The sequence below is a fragment of the Schistocerca piceifrons genome, chromosome 6, assembly GCF_021461385.2.
Source record: "Schistocerca piceifrons isolate TAMUIC-IGC-003096 chromosome 6, iqSchPice1.1, whole genome shotgun sequence".
Taxonomy (NCBI): Eukaryota; Metazoa; Arthropoda; class Insecta; order Orthoptera; family Acrididae; genus Schistocerca; species Schistocerca piceifrons.
In genome coordinates, this window is record NC_060143.1 from 453,658,597 (window position 1) to 453,677,793 (window position 19,197).

Consider the following 19,197-nt stretch of genomic DNA (forward strand, 5'->3'; position numbering starts at 1 on the left):
TGCTAGAATTGACATGTGATTACATTTTCACGCAATTTGGGTGCATAGATCCTGAGAAATCAGTACCCAGAACAACCACCTCTGGCCGTAATAACGGTCTTGATACGCCTGGGCATTGAGTCAAACAGAGCTTGGATCGGGTGTACAGGTACAGCTGGCCATGCAGATTCAACACGATACCACAGTTTATCAAGAGTAGTGACTGGCGTATTGTGACGAGCCAGTTGCTCGGCCAACATTGACCAGACGTTTTCAATTGATGCTGGCCAGGGCAGCAGTCAAACATCTTCTGGAGGACCTGCAACATGCGGTCGTGCATTATCCTGTTGAAATGTAGGGTTTCGCAGGGATCGAATTAAGGGCAGAACCACTGGTCGTAACACATCTGAAATGTAACGTCCACTGTTCAAAGCGCCGTCAATGCGAACAAGAGGTGACCGAGACGTGTAACCAATGACACCCCCTACAATCACCCGCCGGGTGATACGCCAGTATGGCGATGACGAATACACGCTTCCAATGTGCGTTCGCCGCGATGTCGCGAAACACCGATGCCACCATCATGAAACTGTAAACAGAACCTGGATTCATCCGAAAAAATGACATTTTGCCATTCGTGCACCCAGGTTCATCGTTGAGTACACTATCGCAGGCGCTCTTGTCTGTGATGCAGCGTCAAGGGTTCTAACATTCTGCGTGGTTTCTGTTTGTTCTATATCGTGTCTCCCTACCACTTTCGCGCAACGACGCTCTGAGCGTGTTTTTTAGGGAATTGACTAGTTTGAACCTGGGACCTGTTGCTGGTAAGGAGATGCCAGACCACACATGACATGTAGAATTCAGAAGAGTTCAGTGAGACTAGCGATGATATAACCAAATACTTAATGATTTCAGCGTCAGCTCCACTGCACTCCCTGTAAAAGAATACTAACTAAATTTAGTGGAAGGGGTTCAAGGCTTTCCTATTTTTAGTTAGCTGGTAAAATAACGTCGAAAAAGCAGTTAAGTTTACCATTGGAAATTTTATTCTACTCACAAAACATTGTTTATAAATTGCACTATTGATAAAAGAAAATGTTTTAATACAGGATGGTAAAAACCAACAACGTTCAACAAAAATGTGAACGAATATTCCCTGAATGGGTTTCCAAGTTCTACAATGGATCGAAGGATGAACTATGCCATATCACATCTATAATCTAGGTTTAAATTTAGTTTCACAAAAGAGAAAACTATCAAAATGGTCTACAGTGACCCTCAATTATCTTTAATTACTTATCTAACTTGTAAATTACAGTGGCTGATGTGGCTTCTCAATAACTATATAACAGAAAAATCATCGCGTTTCAGATTTTTACTTTAAGTGGCTAATGTGAATACCATGAGCTTTAATTGACGATCGACAATAGTATTAGGCAAAAAAGGGGGTGTAACAGATGAGACTTCTGCAGTTCTGAGTGAAGCTTTATGCGCTGTTATGCAGCATCGCGTGCGTTCATTACCTTGTCGGTGTTTGTCAGGGGACGGCGAGCAGCACAGCTCCGCTCACCTCGCCGTCTCGGAAGCAACTCTCTCCTAACGTCTCCTTACTACAATTTACCGAAGTTGGTTTAAAGAAAACTATCTGGCTGTGTTTTCATCTGACCAGTCAGGGTCTCATTGTTAACCTTTAGCTCTGCCTACAAAAATTCTGCCTATCCAATGAGAAACGTTATACTTCTCGTGGGGGGGCAATGTTTTTAAAGTTTGCAACGCAACAGAGAAGCGAAAAAGTCTCACCCTAAAACTTGCGGCTGGTGTGGTCCTTTTAGTGTTATCGTAAGATCCATACTGTTCTTCTGGAGGGCTCTAGCTTTTAACATGGGCTGGGGGGTGGTCCTGACGTAACAGAGACGCGAAAAAGACTCGCGCTAAAGTTGCGGTTGGGGTGGTGTGGTCCTAGCGGTTAGCTGGAGACGTGGGTGTCCGTCCGTCCCTTATCGTCCCTTAGCTTAACACGGTTCTGCTCTCGGCTTCTGTTCTCGTTTCTCCTCTCGGAACTGCGTCTGTCTCACGGTGGGAAGGTATGACATGCATTTAGGCATTCTTGTGTTAGTCTGTGGTATTCCATTTGCTCACTCGTTACTCGTATTACTTTGGTTAATTTAATGTCACGATTTATTCGGAGCTATATGACATACTACTGGATTTGCTTATCATGTCAGGGTTTTCATGGAAGGTGTTGGGTTTGCCTGACACCTTACAGGGTAACCGCAGCCGTGGTCTCCGAGCTGATAGTCCATGCTGCTACAAACGTCGTCGAACTGTTCGTGCAGATAGTTGTTGTCTTGCAAACGTCCCCATCTGTTGACTCAGGGATCGAGACGTAGCGGTTCTAGGCGCGCAGTCCGGAACCGCGCGACTGCTACGGTCGCAGGTTCGAATCCTGCCTCGGGCATGGATGTGTGTGATGTCCTTAGGTTAGGTAGGTTTAAGTAGTTCTAAGTTCTAGGGGACTGATGACCACAGATGTTAAGTCCCATAGTGCTCAGAGCCATTTGAACCATTTTTTGATAGAGACGTGGCTGCACGATCCGTTGCAGCCATGCGGATAAGGTGCCTGTCATCTCGACTGCTAGTGATACGAGGCCGTTGGGATCCAGCATGGCGTTCCGTATTACCCTCCTGAACCCACAGATTCCATATTCTGCCAACAGTCATTGGATCTCGACCAACGCGAGCAGCAATGTCGCGATACGATAAACCGGAATCGCGGTAGCTACAATCCGACCTTTATCAAAGTCGGAAACGTGATGGTACGCATTTCTCCTCCTTACTCGAGGCATCACAACAACGTTTCACCAGGCAACGCCGGTCAACTGGTGTTTGTGTATGAGAAATCGGTTGGAAACTTTCCTCATGTCAGCACGTTGTAGGTGTCGCCACCGGCGCCAACCTTGTGTGAATGCTCTGAAAAGCTAATCATTTGCATATCACAGCATCTTCTTCCTGTCGGTTAAATTTCTCGCCTGTAGCACGTCATCTTCGTAGTGTAACAATTTTAATGGCCAGTAGTGTAGGTAGATCCCAGTGCTAATGACAATTTGACACTTTGACACTGGTGAGTACATACCTGTGTCATTCTGAACACCAGAAATGAGGATCCCGCCAGCACGAGCAGCAGCGCCTCAGCAATGAACGCCTGGTGGGTAGCCATCGTCAGCTGCGACACCTGCCGCAGGGCGCACACGACGTCCTTCAGCTGCACGAGGCTGCTGGCGGCGCCGGCACGCGTCAGGTGTCTGCAGGCGACCAGCCTGACTTTGTGGCCGTCAACACGGGCGTAGGTGTCCCACGGCTGCAACTGCATGCCTCGCAGGCAGCTGTTCACGTCCCGAAGCTTCAGCCGGACGAGGGCGACTAGGTGGGCGAACCTGAGTGCACAGGACACAGCCCTCGTCATCTGGAGGCTGAACGGCCCACACAGCTTCAACAGGCACCCGTCCTTGAACAGATAGGCATTTCCGGCCGCTAAAGACACCAACAGCACCAATTCTACCCAGACAAGGCATCGCGCCTTGGTGGCTGCCTTGCGATCATTTTTCGTGCCTAGCTGTTCGTCGCAGTACCTCAGTATACACACTATCTTAGCGTACTTTCGAGGATTCCCGAGCAAGTCGGCGCAAATCGTCGTCAAGCTGATGATGCAGACAACTGTAGTTGTGAGCGTCGCAATGAAAGTGGACACCTTGAAGGAGCTAATCAAAATGATGTAATTCCTGTATGTTGATTGCAGAAAGTCGCACAGTTCAATAACGATCCAGAAACAAGAGACTATCTTGTACCAACAACGGCTGCGCAGCTTCTGCGCCTTCGAGTCGATGGCGAATGGTTCGAGGCCCAGCAGTCTGCAGAAGACATGGAGAGGTCTCGTCGCGTGTAGCACCTCGGTAACACATATGGAGCCTCGTTCCTCGGTCAGGTGATTCATCCTACCTGTAGGCAATGCAAACAATTGAAACTCTCAGTGTTCACAAGTAAACCTACCCGAGGGATGCACTTCCATTTTGATCGGCTTTGAATGCATTGTAGTGTAGACCACAATAAGGCACACAATTTTTTTATACGAGCTCATACAGCCGTTAAAAGGTGAAGTAGGCCCTTGGAAAAAAAGTTTACAATTTCTGAGTGAATACTGTTGGAACGACAAGAGATACATGAAAAAAAAACTTCGAATAAAAGTTTTGCTGTTTTTAACGCACGTTACAACAGTGCACACACATTTGTCAAATAAATAATTTTTTTCAACTTCCCCTCCTCCCCCACCTCCCTGCCCAATATTTTGATTTTCATTTCGACATTTGACGAATGACAAAACGTGTGGCATCGTTGGAATTCAGTTATATATCATGAAGCAGTATAACAAAGACGCATTTGTTAGAAACACGCTAGAAATATATCCATATCATTGTACGTAAGCACGATACGTATGCACTTCGATGCCAGTTGTCATATTGGGTGGTTCAATACGTCTTTCCCAGATAAATGTATATTCTGCGTATATTAATTTTATGAAATATAAAATATCTTGCGTTTTATTTTTACATTTGTCGATTGTTTTTGTTTTCAATTAGCAACATCTACAGAATTAATTATAATATGTTTGAAATTGTATATACATTGTTGTTGTAACATTATCGTAAATCGGTACAATAATGACGAAGGGCAGACTCGTTCGGTTCGAAAAAATGCTGAATGCATTTTTTTCCAGGGGATATTTCGCCTACTTAACGGCCATGTGGACACATACAAAAGACCTGTATCTCTTATTTTGCTCTACACTACAACATATTCACAACCGATCAAAATGGAAGTGTATCCATTGTGTAGGGTTACTTCTCAGTAATTTTTGTCAGGATTATCTAAAAAGTGACGATATAAATCTAATAAATATGAAACAAACAATATTCGCCGCAGTTTCATTGGAGTTCATTTATAACACTGATGAATTTCTAAAATGAGGTCCAAGTGGCTCTTCATGTTTACAACAGGAACTGGAAATCACTGATCTGCGTATTGATGGATGGTGAAATTTGGCTCATCCTTAGGTGTCCGGCGATACCCGAGAATCACATCAAACACCCACTATTAGAGAAAAAGAATTAAAAATCAAGTGCATGGCAAACCGATTTCCACTAGCAACCAGATGTTGTAGAAACAACCTAGGGCTAGTCACAATAAATGGATCCTGCAACGGGAAAATTGTTTACTGTGCTGTAACGCCCTCCACCACACACTGCGGACAATAAGCAAGAATTGAAGCAGTCATTCGGCTGACGAATTCAGGTGCACCCATCGCACAGCCTAGATCTCAAAACAGGTGATAAAGATCTGGTTCCAAAGTTAAAGGGTGGAAAGTCTTTCGCACTTAACCGCATGGTATGATTGTCGGAGGTAAAGAAATTGGGCTCACGAATGGAAAGTTTCTGCTAGAAATGTAAGTCTTCCACCCAACTTCATGCACATCGCGAGTGGATAAATAAGCAAATAATTTATTCCGGCCATTAACGTGGGCGTGAAGTCGGGAGTTTATCTCAAATTGATCTACAAAAGCCGCCTAAGTTACAGTGCTAGCGATTCGCGTGAGATTTTCGTATTCTCTCGGTCCTCATGGAAGTTTTATTTTAAACATACAAAATCTCTTCAAAAAATTCCGTATGTTTGTCCACAAAATTTTTCTGCGGTTACCGTTTACTTATTGTGCACGGTCTCCTTCGAAATACTCTTCTCCACAATTGATACACCCATCTCAACGCCGTTTCCACTTTCGGAAGCAGTCTTGGTACGCCTCTAGACGGATTGCGCGTAGCGCCGTCTGCGAATTTCCTTTTGTCTCGTATATCGTTGCAAATTTTCGTCTTTTCGACGGAGTTTTCAGCTTTGGAAATAAAAAAAACCTCCGCAGGGGCCACTTCTAGAGACTACGGAAGATGAAACACCACAGTGATTTCGTTTTTTGTGCAATGGTCACGCACCAACAGGGATGAATGTGCAGGTACGTTATCCTGAAGCAAGAGCTATCAATTGTCTTGTTACATTTCGGGCCGTTTCCTTCTCACATTTTCTCGCAGGCGTCGCAACACGTCCAGATAAAACGATCGCTTAACATTTTTCCCAATGGCACGAATTCATGATGAACTAATCCTTCAAAGGCAAAGAAAACTATCAGGATGACTTTAATGTATGGGCTGATGTGGCGAGCTTTATTTTGGTCTTGGAGAATGTTTCTCGACCCATTGTGAAGATTTGACCTTGGTCTCAACATCATAACCGCAGACCCAAGTCTCACCACCAGTTAGGACTCTTTTAAGGAACCTTTCGTTCTCATTTGCGAAATCTATAAGCTCTTCAAAGACTGCGAGACGAAGGTCCTTCTAGTCTTGAGTCATGAGCCATGGACGAACTTGGCGGCAACATGATCCATTCCAAGATTCTCTGTTAGGATTTCATGATATGAACGACTTGAAATGTTACATTCTTCTGCTATCTCTTGGACGTTAGTCTTCGAGTGGCACGCAGACTTTCGTTGACGATTCTGACATGAGAGTCGTCGGTAGCCGTCGAAGGGTGTCCTTAAGAGGGTCTACATCTACATCTACATGGATACTCTGCAAATCACATTTAAGTGCCTGGCAGAGGATTCATCGAACCACCTTTACAATTTTCTATTATTCCTATCTCGTGTAGCGCTCGGGAAGAACGAACACCTATATCTTTCCGTACTAACTCTGATTTCCCGTATTTTATCTTTGTGATTGTTCCTCCCTATGTAAGTCTGTGTAAACAAAATATTTTCGCATTCGGAGGAGAAAGTTGGTGCTTGGAATTTCGTGAGAAGATTCCGTCGCAACGAAAAATGCCTTCTTTTAATGATGTCCATCCCAAATCCTGTGTCATTTCTGTGACACTCTCTCCCATGTTTCCCAATAATACAAAACATGCTGCCTTTCTCTGAACTTTTTCTATGTACTCAGTGGTCCAATCTGGTAAGGATCCCACACCGCGCAGCAGTATTCTAAAAGACGACGGACAAGCGTAATGTAGGCAGTCTCCTTAGTAGGTCTGTTACATTTTCTAAGTGTCCTGCCAATGAAACGCAGTCTTTGGTTAGCCTTCCGCACAACATTTTCTATGTGTTCTTTCCAATTTAAATTGTTCGTAATTGTAATTCCTAGGTATTTAGTTGAATTTACGGCTTTTAGATTAGACTGATTTATCGTGCAACCGAAGTTTAACGCGTTCTTTTTAGCACCCATGTGGATGACTTCACAATTTTCGTTATTTAAGGTCAACTGCCACTTTTCGCACCATTTCGCAATTTCTTCTAAATCGTCTTGCAGTTTGTTTTGATCTTTTGATGACTTTATTAGTCAATAAACGACAGCGCCATCTGCAAACAGCCGAAGACGGCTGCTCAGATTGTCTCCCAAATCGTTTATATAGATAGGGAACAGCAAAGGGCCTATAACACTACCTTGGGGAACGCCAGAAATAACTTGTTTTACTCGATGACTTTCCGTCAGTTACAACGAACTGTGACCTCTCTGACAGGAAATCACAGATCCAGTCAGATAACTGAGACGATATTCCATCAGCAAGCAGTTTCACTATGAGCCGCTTGTGTGGTACAGTGTCAAAAGCCTTCCGGAAATCCAGAAATACGGAATCAATCTGAAATCCCTTGTCAATAGCACTCAGGACTTCATGTGAATAAAGAGCTAGTTGTCATGTAGGGTCATCTTTAATTTCCGTCTGACTATTTTTAAACCGCGTGAACCATTCGTAACGCCGAGTACGGCTTAAGCACTCATCACCTTAGGCTTCCTGCATTATTTGGTGTGTCTCTGTAAAGGTTTAATGCAGACGCCTAGGGCCTCTAACTCTACCATCTCGAAATTCGCAAACTGTGCGACACAACGCTCTACTCAAGACAGCACTGAAAAATAACCAACACACATAAACAATGAAACTTTTGGCAGTTACACATGAAACACAGGTCAGCAGGGAAGCCAACCGCATTTCACTCCAACACACCACTGGCGCCAAATTGGGAATGTTCAGGAATTTTTTGAACAGACTTCGTACATCAAGTTGACACGTAAATGTAGTGCTTTATAATGAGGTTTGTCGCCTGTGTGTGTATTCGTCGTATGTCAACATCAAAGGATCAGTGCCTACCCCAATTTGCTGTAGGACGTCTTGCGTAATTTACAGCTACATTTTCTTGTGACAGTGCTTGATGTGTTTCAAAAAAGATTACTTGGAGTCGACGTTGAGCTGGCATGGAAATTAAACGTCGGAGGAAGACTACGGCTAGCGTGGCGTAGTGACTGTCATGCCAACCTTTCTGTCGATGGCTGCTTTACGTTCTCTGCATAATGTACAGCGTTCGCTGAAAAACAGCGTGCCAAGTGCAACCTGGCAATGGTGATGTGTGAACTAAATGTCCAAGAAATAAATAACAAGAGACAGGAAGTAGATATCTGAAGCACCACACAGCTAACAAACGATTGAGGGAATATGAAAAATGGTTCAAATGGCTCTAAGCACTATGGGACTTAACATCTGAGGTCATCAGTACCCTAGACTTCGAACTACTGTAAGTAGGCTGTTTAGGTTTTTTTATTGGTAACGCCACGTAGCGCTCTGTATGAAAATCACTGGCTGTGCTGTGTGCAGTCTGTGGCTGGGTGGCATTGTTGGAATTTGCTATTGCAGTGTTGGGTAGTTGGCTGTTAACAGCGCGTAGCGTTGTGCAGTTGGAGGTGAGCCGCCAGCGGTGGTGGATGTGGGGAGTGAGATGGCGGAGTTTTGAGAGCGGATGATCTGGACAGAGACAGTAAATTTGTAAGACTGGATGTCATGAACTGCTATATATATTATGACTTTTGAACACTATTAAGGTAAATACATTGTTTGTTCTCTATCAAAATCTTTCATTTGCTAACTATGCCTATCAGTAGTTAGTCCCTTCAGTTGTTTGAATCTTTTATTTAGCTGGCAGTAGTGGCGCTCGCTGTATTGCAGTAGTTCGAGTAACGAAGATTTTTGTGAGGTAAGTGATTCATGAAAGGTATAGGCTGTTGTTAGTCAGGGCCATTCTTTTGTAGGGATTTTTCAAAGTCAGATTGCGTTGCGCTAAAAATATTGTGTGTTGATCAGAATAGGTAAAGAGTGAAATGTTAGAGTACGTTCAGTTCCGCTCAGCTGTTTGAAAATCAAATAACGTAAGGGGTTTATCAGCACAGTAATCCCTAAATTTTTCTAAGGGGACGTTTCATACTACTTAAACCTAACTAACCTAAGGACATCACACACATCCATGCCCGATTCACGATTCGAACCTGCGACCGTAGCAGCAGCGCGGTTTCAGACTGAAGCGCCTAGAACCACTCGACCACAGCGGCCGGCAGGAATATTAAACTGTTGTCGACTTCGCTGAGAATATTTCATAGACTGTACTCGAACACATTGTAGTGAGAGAAACATGAAAATCGGGAAGCACTAACGAGAGAATTATTTAGGACCAAACCATGAGATATAATTATAAGAATGATAACAGTAATGATGCTAAAGTATAACAGCAAATACTTTGGCTTCTCTGTCAAAGAAAACAAAGCAAAAATTACTTGTGTTGAATGATAAAAACTATAAACTGTCTGTTGCGCGAAAGGAGAACGTAGTCGTTACCATTTATTCGGAATGTAATATATCAGAAATGGGCAAAACTGTTGGGCAACTTGACTCGATTACTGGTTTACAGTCCACTGTCATGCTTCACGAATATATTTACCCGTTAGTTATTCGTGCTTTTCATTACAACTTAACAGCTATGCTGTTAAGTATATTTTATTATACAGTATTTTTAGCCACGTGGCATTTTTACTTTCCGGACGACTGAATTATTACACACATCAAAAAAAGTTTCGTCTCATCAAAATGTATCGTACAGCGTTGTCACTATTCTGATCGTCGCTGTATCGATCAGAAGGACATCCCTGATGTTGTCTGTAAATCGTTAACATGAGCGCTACCTAGAGGCGGAGCGCCGCAATCGAATGGATGGCAACATTCGGGTAGAAAGCAAAACACCAGTAGGGACGTATTAGAGTCTTTTACGGATCATTAGAGTGAACATTCATCATGCCACGATGAACACTAGTGACCGGTAGTATAGAACCCTCCAACACTATGTCGGGTAACGGCCTTGCCGCAGTGGACACATCGGTTCCCGTGAGATCACCGAAGTTAAGCGCTGTCGGGCGTGGCTGGCACTTGGATGGGTGACCATCCAGATGCCATGTGCTGTTGCCATTTTTCGGGGTGCACTCAGCCTCGTGATGCCAATTGAGGAGCTACTCGACTGAATAGTAGCGGCTCCGGTCAAAGAAAACCATCATAACGACCGGGAGAGCGGTGTGCTGACCACACGCCCCTCCTATCCACATCTTCAACTGAGGATGACACGACGGTCGGATGGTCCCGATGGGCCACTTGTGGCCTGAAGACGGAATGCATAATAACACCATGTCGCACATGTGCAATAAGGCGGTAGTGGAGTGATGTTCTGGAGCAGCACAACATGAGCTACAGTACGCATCTCTTAGTTGTTGAGGGCAATCTCACTGCTCTGAGGTACAGAGACAAGTTTCTGCAACCAACATCGTTACCAGATCGACGACCTTTTAATGACAGTTACATCTTGATGGATGGTAACTCGAGTGCACACCATGCTGTTCTCGTGAGAATGTTCCTTCAGCTTGCTAGGATGACCAGCCTACCCATTCCACGGACGTGAACTCAATAGAACAAATGTGGGATCGATTGGAACGAGCTGTTTTTGGCCGTTGACAATTGCCAACCACCGTGCTCGATTTATGCAGAATCGTCATTACAGACTGGGACAGTTTGGATCAGGGCAGGGTTGTTGCTCTTATTGATAGTATGCCAAGCCTGCATGCGAGAAAGGGGACTTTCCACCACGTACTGACGTTGCTCATGGATGCTGCAGAAAACCGTCCGTGGGAAACAGAGCATTTTGTCATTACGCAAATGCTTGCTTCCTGAGATGGTGATCCAGACACGTCGCAGATGAATATATACACATGCCTCAGAGGCAGCTTTTGTTTTCGGTAGCTCGAGTTTCTAAATAAAGAGTTATGCAAGACTTTCGTTGATTCGAATGTTCTGTGAAGAACACTGGGTCAGTCTATCTTTCATTCTCCTTTATGTGACCCTAAAAAATAACGGTAATGCCAGTCCTTTTAATCTAAATAAATATAAGCCGGCCGCTGTGGCCGAGTGGTTCTAGGCGCTTCAGAACCGCGCGGCTACTACGGTCGCAGGTTCGAATTCTGCCTCGGGCATGGATACGTGTGATGTCTTTAGGTTAGTTAGATTTAAGTAGTTCTAAGTTCTAGGGGACTGAAGGCCTCAGATGTTAAGTCCCATAGTGCTCAAAGCCATTCGAGCCATTTAAATAAGTATACCGAAACCGCAAGGGTAAGCTTTAGTGAGTAACCAGATATTGTCTGTAAGAAAAGTTTTTCCAAAAGTGAGAGATACATACTCACGGCCATGTTGGGTACAACGTCGTGGTGTCAAACTCGATGAACAATGCCGGCGAACAGCAGACACAACTCCGGTCGATTCCACTTCAGCCGTTGCATTGAATTGCGGCGACGGTATTTTCCGTTGGACTTAATTTTATTGCTTTAGACCCGCGCAAAATTTCTTCACTTCACTAGGCAGAGACAACAAATATCAGCTAGTAAGTTACTTGTCAGAAGGTGGCAGAAATTTAATTTGTCACGCCTACAGGAGTATCAGATCTTTCAAATTAGAAAAAAATTCTAATCAGCAAAGATACTTCATACTGAGAACGAGATCGATTAATTAGATTGTCCTATCTGACAGTACATTGTACTGCCGTGCTATATTATCAGGACATTACTATAAAGCATCGTTAAATAGCATTAGAAATCTCACTTACCTTACCAAAGGGTGACCCATCTGCTCGTGTAGCATAATGTTTAGCGTGCTTTCTGCTGTCTTATAAACACGAAGGTTAGCCAAACCTGGATGGAATCCGTACGCTGGATTAACCCTCGCGCTACTAAGTGGGGAGTGCGTGAGGCGGAGAGGAGGGGGGTGAACCTTATGCCCACTTTTTGAAAATATTGTAATCTAGTCAGTTATTTCATATTTTCAAATTTTGAAAATAATTTTTATTGTTTTTTAAAAAAATTCTTCTACCACATTCCAAATATGTAATAAGCATAAAACAGCCAACTGGTTGCAACAAAACTGACTGTTTTATATTGTCATTTTCCTGTACGTTAGCTGTCTTAAAACCATGTTTAAAATTGTTCCCTTTATGTTTTACATTTTTCAGTTATAGTTAACCAGACATTTAGGTCTCAGCAGTATATTTCACGTTCACTATTTACAAAAATGGCTCTGAGCACTATGGGACTTAACTTCTCAGGTCATCAGTCCCCTAGAACTTAGGACTACTTAAACCTAACTAACCTAAGGACATCACACACGTCAATGCCCGAGGAAGGATTCGAACCTGCGACCGTAGCGGTTGCGCGGTTCCAGACTGTAGCGCCTAGAACCGCTCGGCCACCACGGCCGGCTCACTATTTACAGGTTCAAGGTCTTACTTACGTATAAATATCTTCTAAAAGGTATGTTGAGAGTAAAAGTCAACAACAAAGAACGAAATTTTCATTTTTAAATTTTTTGTGGTGGTCTTAATGTACCCTTCACCCCTCCACCGCCGGTAGTACACGGTATTGAAAGTGCGTTACTGTTGCTAAGAGAGTATTAAAAGATATTTTCAGGATCAGTGTCCTAATATCACAACAGTAACTCTCTAAAAAGTATGTTGTTAATGTAATTTAACATCAGTTAAGTATTTTTTTAAAATTTTTTATGGTGGACATAAAGTATCCGCTCCCTTCCCCTTGGTAATGCGCGTTGATATTGCTAGGGTTAACGACCTACAGCTTACTGAATAATTGCACCTAGTCGAGACACTGATTAAAAGAAGAAGTGATACTGAGTTTTTGTTTGAGGCAAACCTGTGGGCTAGATTCTGTAGTCCAATTGAAAGAGTTCTTAGAGCTCTTGCCCTTCATTGACATTGGGACATATGTGAGTTGCGCTTTAATTGTACCAACTGACAATACGAGACTATGCAGTTTTTGGCGAGAAAGAGTGAGTATATCTGTGTGTCTATGTGTGTGTGTGTGTGTGTGTGTGTGTGTGTGTGTGTGTGTGTGTGTGTGTGTGTGTTTGTGTGTGTCTGCCGCAGTCTAAAAGCACAAAGGGGGCTACAGAATTTAATGTTAACATCCCACAGACGGACCGCCATCAACTATCTCACAGATCCCCTCATTAACGACACACCACAAAGGGCTTCTAAATTTAATCCAGAATATTTACGCAAAAATTGGTTCCCTCGAACTTTAGACTGTTACTATTCCTCCCATTTCTGGCCAAATGCCGGTCGTGAAAACTTCTAAGTTTTTTGGAACATTGTTATAGGCAAAACAGCGATCATTATAAACTTACTTATTTCAATATACAGAGTCGTGATCATATTTTAGATGTTTATTTTTATTTTCAGATGACCGGTTTCGTTATCTTAATACATTATATTCACATACTACATTCCTTGATAACAGTAGGAAGCAATTGTGTGGGGCAAGTTCATCTGTACAGGCATCGAGAACAGTGACCTCGACGCCTGCACAGACGGACTTGCTCCACACCAATGGTTCCCACGATCGTCAGGAAATGTAAGATCTGAAGATGATCGCTAAAAAGATCGAAACCGGTCACCTGAAAATAAAAATAAACAACTTAAATGCGATTACAAATCTGTGTATTGAAATAAGTCTTAAAATCAGTCTTATGACTGTTTTGGTGTTGCCTGCTACAAATTCCTCTCCTGTGCCAAACTCTTCAACTCAGAGTAGCACTTGCAACCTTCGTCTTCAGTTATTCGCTGGATGTATTCCAATCTCTGTCTTCTTCTACAGTTTTTACTCTCTACAACTCTCTTTAGTATCATGGAAGTTATTTCCTCATGTCTTAACAGATGTTCTATCTTCTTCTCCCTTCTTCTTGTCAATGTTTTCCGCACATTACTTTCCTCGCCAAGATGAGAACCTCCTTATTCCATACCTTATAAGTCTACGTAATTTTCAACATTCTTCTGTAGCACCACGTCTCAAATGCTTCGATTCTTTTCTGTTCCGGTTTTCCCACAGTCCATGTTTCACTATCGTACAATACTCGGCTGTAAACGTATATTCTCAGAAATTTCTTTGTCATATTAAGGTTATGTCTGAAACTAGTAGACTTCTCTTCACCAGGCATGCCCTTTCTCTCGGTGATAATCTGCTTTTCATGTCATCTTTGCTCTGTTCATCATGGGTTATTTTGCTGCTTACGTAGAAGAATTCCTTAACTTCGTCTACTTCGTTATCCCCAATTCTGATGTTAAGTTTCTCGCTGTTCTGATTTCTCCTACTTCTAATTACTTTCGTTTTTCTTCGATATACACTCAGTCCATATTCTGTACTCAATAGATGGTTCATTCCATTCAACAGATCCTGTAATTCTTCTCCCCTTTCGCTCAGGTTAGCAATGTCATCATCGAATCTTATCATCGATAGACGACTGGTGTGGCCGAGCGGTTCTAGGCGCTTCAGTCTGGATCCGCGCGGCCGCTAAGGTCGCAGGTTCGAATCCTGCGTCGGGCATATATATGTGTGTGATGTCCTTAGGTTAGTTAGGTTTAAGTAGTTCTAAGTTCTAGGTGACTGATGACCTTAGATGTTAAGTCACATAGTGCTCAGACCCATTTGAACCATCTCATCATTGATAACCCATTACCCTGTCCGGCCCCGGTAGCTGAGTGGTCAGCGTGACGGAATGTCAATCCTAAAGTCCCGGGTTCTTTAGTCTTGAACCATCTCATCATTGATAACCCATTACCCTGTCCGGCCCCGGTAGCTGAGTGGTCAGCGTGACGGAATGTCAATCCTAAAGTCCCGGGTTCGATTCCCGGCTGGGTCGGAGATTTTCTCCGCTCAGGGACTGGGTGTTGTGTTGTCCTAATCATCATCATTTCATCCCCATCGACGCGCAGGTCGCCGAAGTGGCGTCAAATTGAAAGACCTGCACCAGGCGAACGGTCTACCCGACGGGGGGCCTTAGCCACACGACATTTCATTACCCATTACCCTGAATTACAATTCCCTCTTGAATCTTTATTTTATTTCCGTCATCGCTTCTTCGATGTACAGTTTGGACGTAAGGGGCTACAGCCTTCATCCCTGTCTTAAACCCTTTTTAACCCGAGCACAACTTCCTTGGTCATCGTCTTATTGTTCCTTTATAGTTTTTGTACGTATTATGTATTACCAGTCTTTCCCTGTAGCTTACTCCTGTTTTTCTCAGACTTTCGAAAATCTTCCGTTTTACTTTGTCGAACGTTTTTTTCCAGGTAGAATAAATGACTCCTGATTTTTCTTTAGTCTTGCTTCCACCGTCAACCGCAACGTCAGAACTGCATACCTGGTACCTTTATCTTTTCTAAAGCGAAACTGATTCTCATCTAACAATTTCTCAATATCATTTTCCATACTTCTGAATATTATTCTTGTCAGCAACTTGGATGCATGAACTGTTGAGCTGATTGTGGGATAATTCTCGCACTTGTCTATTCTTGCAGTACTTGGAATTGTGTGGATGATGTTTTCCCAAACTTCTGATGACATATCTGCTCACTCCTCTGCTTTTAACAGTGGAATTCCAGCTGCACTCTTAATGTTGCCGCCCTTGCTTTTAATGTCACCGAAGGCTCCATGCTGAGTCAGTCCTTCCGAAAAGCATTGCTTTTTCGATTTCTTCACATTTTCAATGCCGTCATTACGCCTTAGCTTCCCTGCACTTCCTATTTATTTCATTCCTGAGTGTCTTCCATTTCTGTATTCCTGAATTTCCATACACGCGAGCAACTGAAGTATTTCTTCTGTTATTCTTGTTTCTTCGCAGTTACCTTCCTTGTACCTCCGTGTTTCTTGCCAACTTCTGTGAGTGTCTTTTTAGAGTGTTCCATTCCTCTTCATCTGAACTGCCAACCGAGACATTCATTATCGCAGTAACTATAGCCTCAGAGAACTCCAAGCGTATCTCTTCATTCTTTAGTAGTTCCATATCCCACTTCTTAACGCATTAATTCTTCCCGACTACTCTCTTAAACTTCAGCCTACTCTTCACCATTACCAAATTGTGATCTCAATCTACTAGTATATCTGCCCCTGGGTACGCCTTACAATCCAATATCTGATTTCGGAATCGGTGCTTGACCATGATATAATCTAACAGGAATCTTCCAATATCTCCGGGCTCTTTCCAAGTACACCTCCTTCTCTTGTGACTCTTGAACTGAGTGTTCGCTATTACTAACTGACATTTATTGCAGAACTCAATTAGAGTATCTCCTCTCTCGTTCCCACTATCAAGCCCGTATTCTCCTGCAAGCCTCTCTTTTACTCCCTCCCCTAAAACCGTACTTTAATCATCAATGACTACTAGATTCTCATCTCCCTTTACGTACTCAATTATCCTTTCAGTATCTTCATATACTTTCTCTTTATCTTTGGCTTGCGGCATCGACTTGTATGCCTCAAGTAATGCTGTCGATGTTGGTTTTCTGTCGATTCTGGTGAGAACGACCCTATCAATGAACTGTTCACAGTACCTCACTCTCTGCCTATTCGTATTCCTATTCGTAACGAATCCTACTCCCGTTATACCATTTTCTGTTGCTGTTGATATACCCTGTATCCGTCTGACCAAAAATCCTTGTCTTCTTTCCATTTCACTCCACTGACACCCAGTATATCTGGCCTGAGCCTCTGCCTATTTCTAGCTTACCTGCCATGTTCAGTCATCAGACATTCCACTCCCAGATTTGTAGAGCCTTATCCTTTCGTTGGTTATTCAATCGTTTTCCCATGATCACTTCCCCCTTGGCAGTCCCCTGCTGGAGATGCGAATGAGGACTAGTCTGGAATCTTTTTCCAGTGGACAGATGGTCATGACACTTTTTGAATCACAGGTTACATGTCCTGTGGACACATATGATGTGTATTTAATTCAATGGCATCCATTGCTTTCCATATATTGATGCTGTTGATCATTGCCGATTTTTTCTCCTTTTAGGTGCAGTTTCCCAGCCCTGAACCTCTATCCGCTCTTCCGCCCTCTTTGACCAGGCTGATGGCAGCTTGAGACCCTTCTTATGCCGAAATCTTCGGCCACCATTACTGATGATTTTTATTTAAAAATTTATGCAGTGGCGAAGTTTGTGCGCAGTACGGAGTACGCTTTGATTTCTAGTCAAATCGCTACCTTTATTTTTAAAATTTTTATATCTGCATGTATGTCTCTTGTCAACACTTCTAGTTCATCACTAAATACTGCACTCAGTTTCTTTTTTTTATTACAGAGGGCAGCCAGTCATCTGACCGAACACGCTGAGTTACCGTGCAGGCATTCCTAGACCACGGATGCAGGGTCTATATTCGTTAAAAAAATCCCAGGTCTGTTCCTAATGCATTGACAACCACGCAAAATGTGTTCACAGAGCTCATCAACATTATCAGCAGAGTTGGAATACAACAAAACTTTTAAATACTCCACACAAAAAAATCGAACCGGTTCAAGTCGGGGCACCTGGAGGGCAGTGGTATTGGTGAGCTGTGACTGCTACACTTGTTGCCGAAGATTCGTGCTACGTATTTCTCCACAGACACATCGAAGTACGCCAGTGCATCGTTATGCATTTACCACATATGCATCCTTTACATACGTGCTCCAAATATTTGTAAATTAACAGTGTTGTAACATTGGCATGACTGCACATGTGCGGACGTCGTTTTGGGGAAACCATTGGTTTCTCGACCTTTGTTTTCTGGGATTAGCTTTTTGTTTTGTTATCCTTTACTCTTCCATTTCATTTGTAGCTTCAATAGTCAGACAAACTGTGTACAGAGAATCCCATTAATCTTGACCACACCAATTACCTTTTCATCCTAGAAGCCACATATTAAAGTGCGTGTAATGCAAACATATTGTAAACTCATATGTAGTGAGGTACCTCGACCAGAATTACATCTTCCACGACAAACGGCACGGATTCCAGAAACATTGGTCACGCAAACGAAAATTGGTATTTTTATCAAGTGACATAATGAAAGCTACAGATTAAGAGAGTAAGGTAGATGCAGTATTTTTTGACTTTCGAAAAGCGTTTAATCAGTACCACACTACCGCTTATTATCGAAAGTACAGGGTGTGTGAGTATTAGGCGGATTTTGTGATGGGGCTGAGGATTTCTTGGTGTGGAGGAGGTAGCATTTAACTTGGATGGAGAGTCATCGAGAGATGTACAATTAACATATAAGTGCCCTAGGAAAGTGTATTGGACCCTTGATGTTCCTCCTGTATCTTATTCACTTGAGATACATGCTATTAATTTTTCTGTAATGATGTGCTGCCTAAGAAAATCTGCGTAAATAGTCAGTCATACCTTGATAAGTTTCCAAAGTTATTCAAAGATCGGCAATTTGCTTTAAATGTTGAGAAATTTAAAACTGTCCGCTTCACAAAACTAAAAAACCTTAATGTCCTATGACTACAGTACCAAGAAGTCACAACTGGAATCGGTCAACTCAAACAAATACCTTGACGTAACAATTTGTAAGAGCACGAAACCTGTCGTACACATAGGCACTACCAAAGCTAAAACAGTTGGTGGATTGTTTTACGCTGGTAGGGTACCGGGAAAATGCAATTAATCTACGATGGTGATTGCTTCCAAAAGACTCGTGCTGTCCATCCAAGAGTATTGCTTTAGCGTTTGGAACTTGCACCGAGTAGAACCATCAAGGCATATTAAACGTTTAGAAAGAAGGGTAGCACGAATGACTCACATTAGAACGGTTCACGTTCACTTGACCCACAGGAGAGCGGCACCGAGATGCTGGAAAAATCTGATCTTTCAGACGCTTGAAGAGTGGCGCAAAGAATCCTGAGAAAGCCTGCTTACAAAGTTTCAGGAATCACCTTCAA

The 19,197-nt window shown here is 43.0% G+C and overlaps 1 pseudogene; it reads left to right on the forward strand.

Moving 5' to 3' along the window:
• Positions 1-10,236: 10,236 nt before the first annotated feature.
• Positions 10,237-10,353, forward strand: LOC124803617 (annotated as a pseudogene).
• The last annotated feature ends 8,844 nt before the right edge of the window (positions 10,354-19,197 follow it).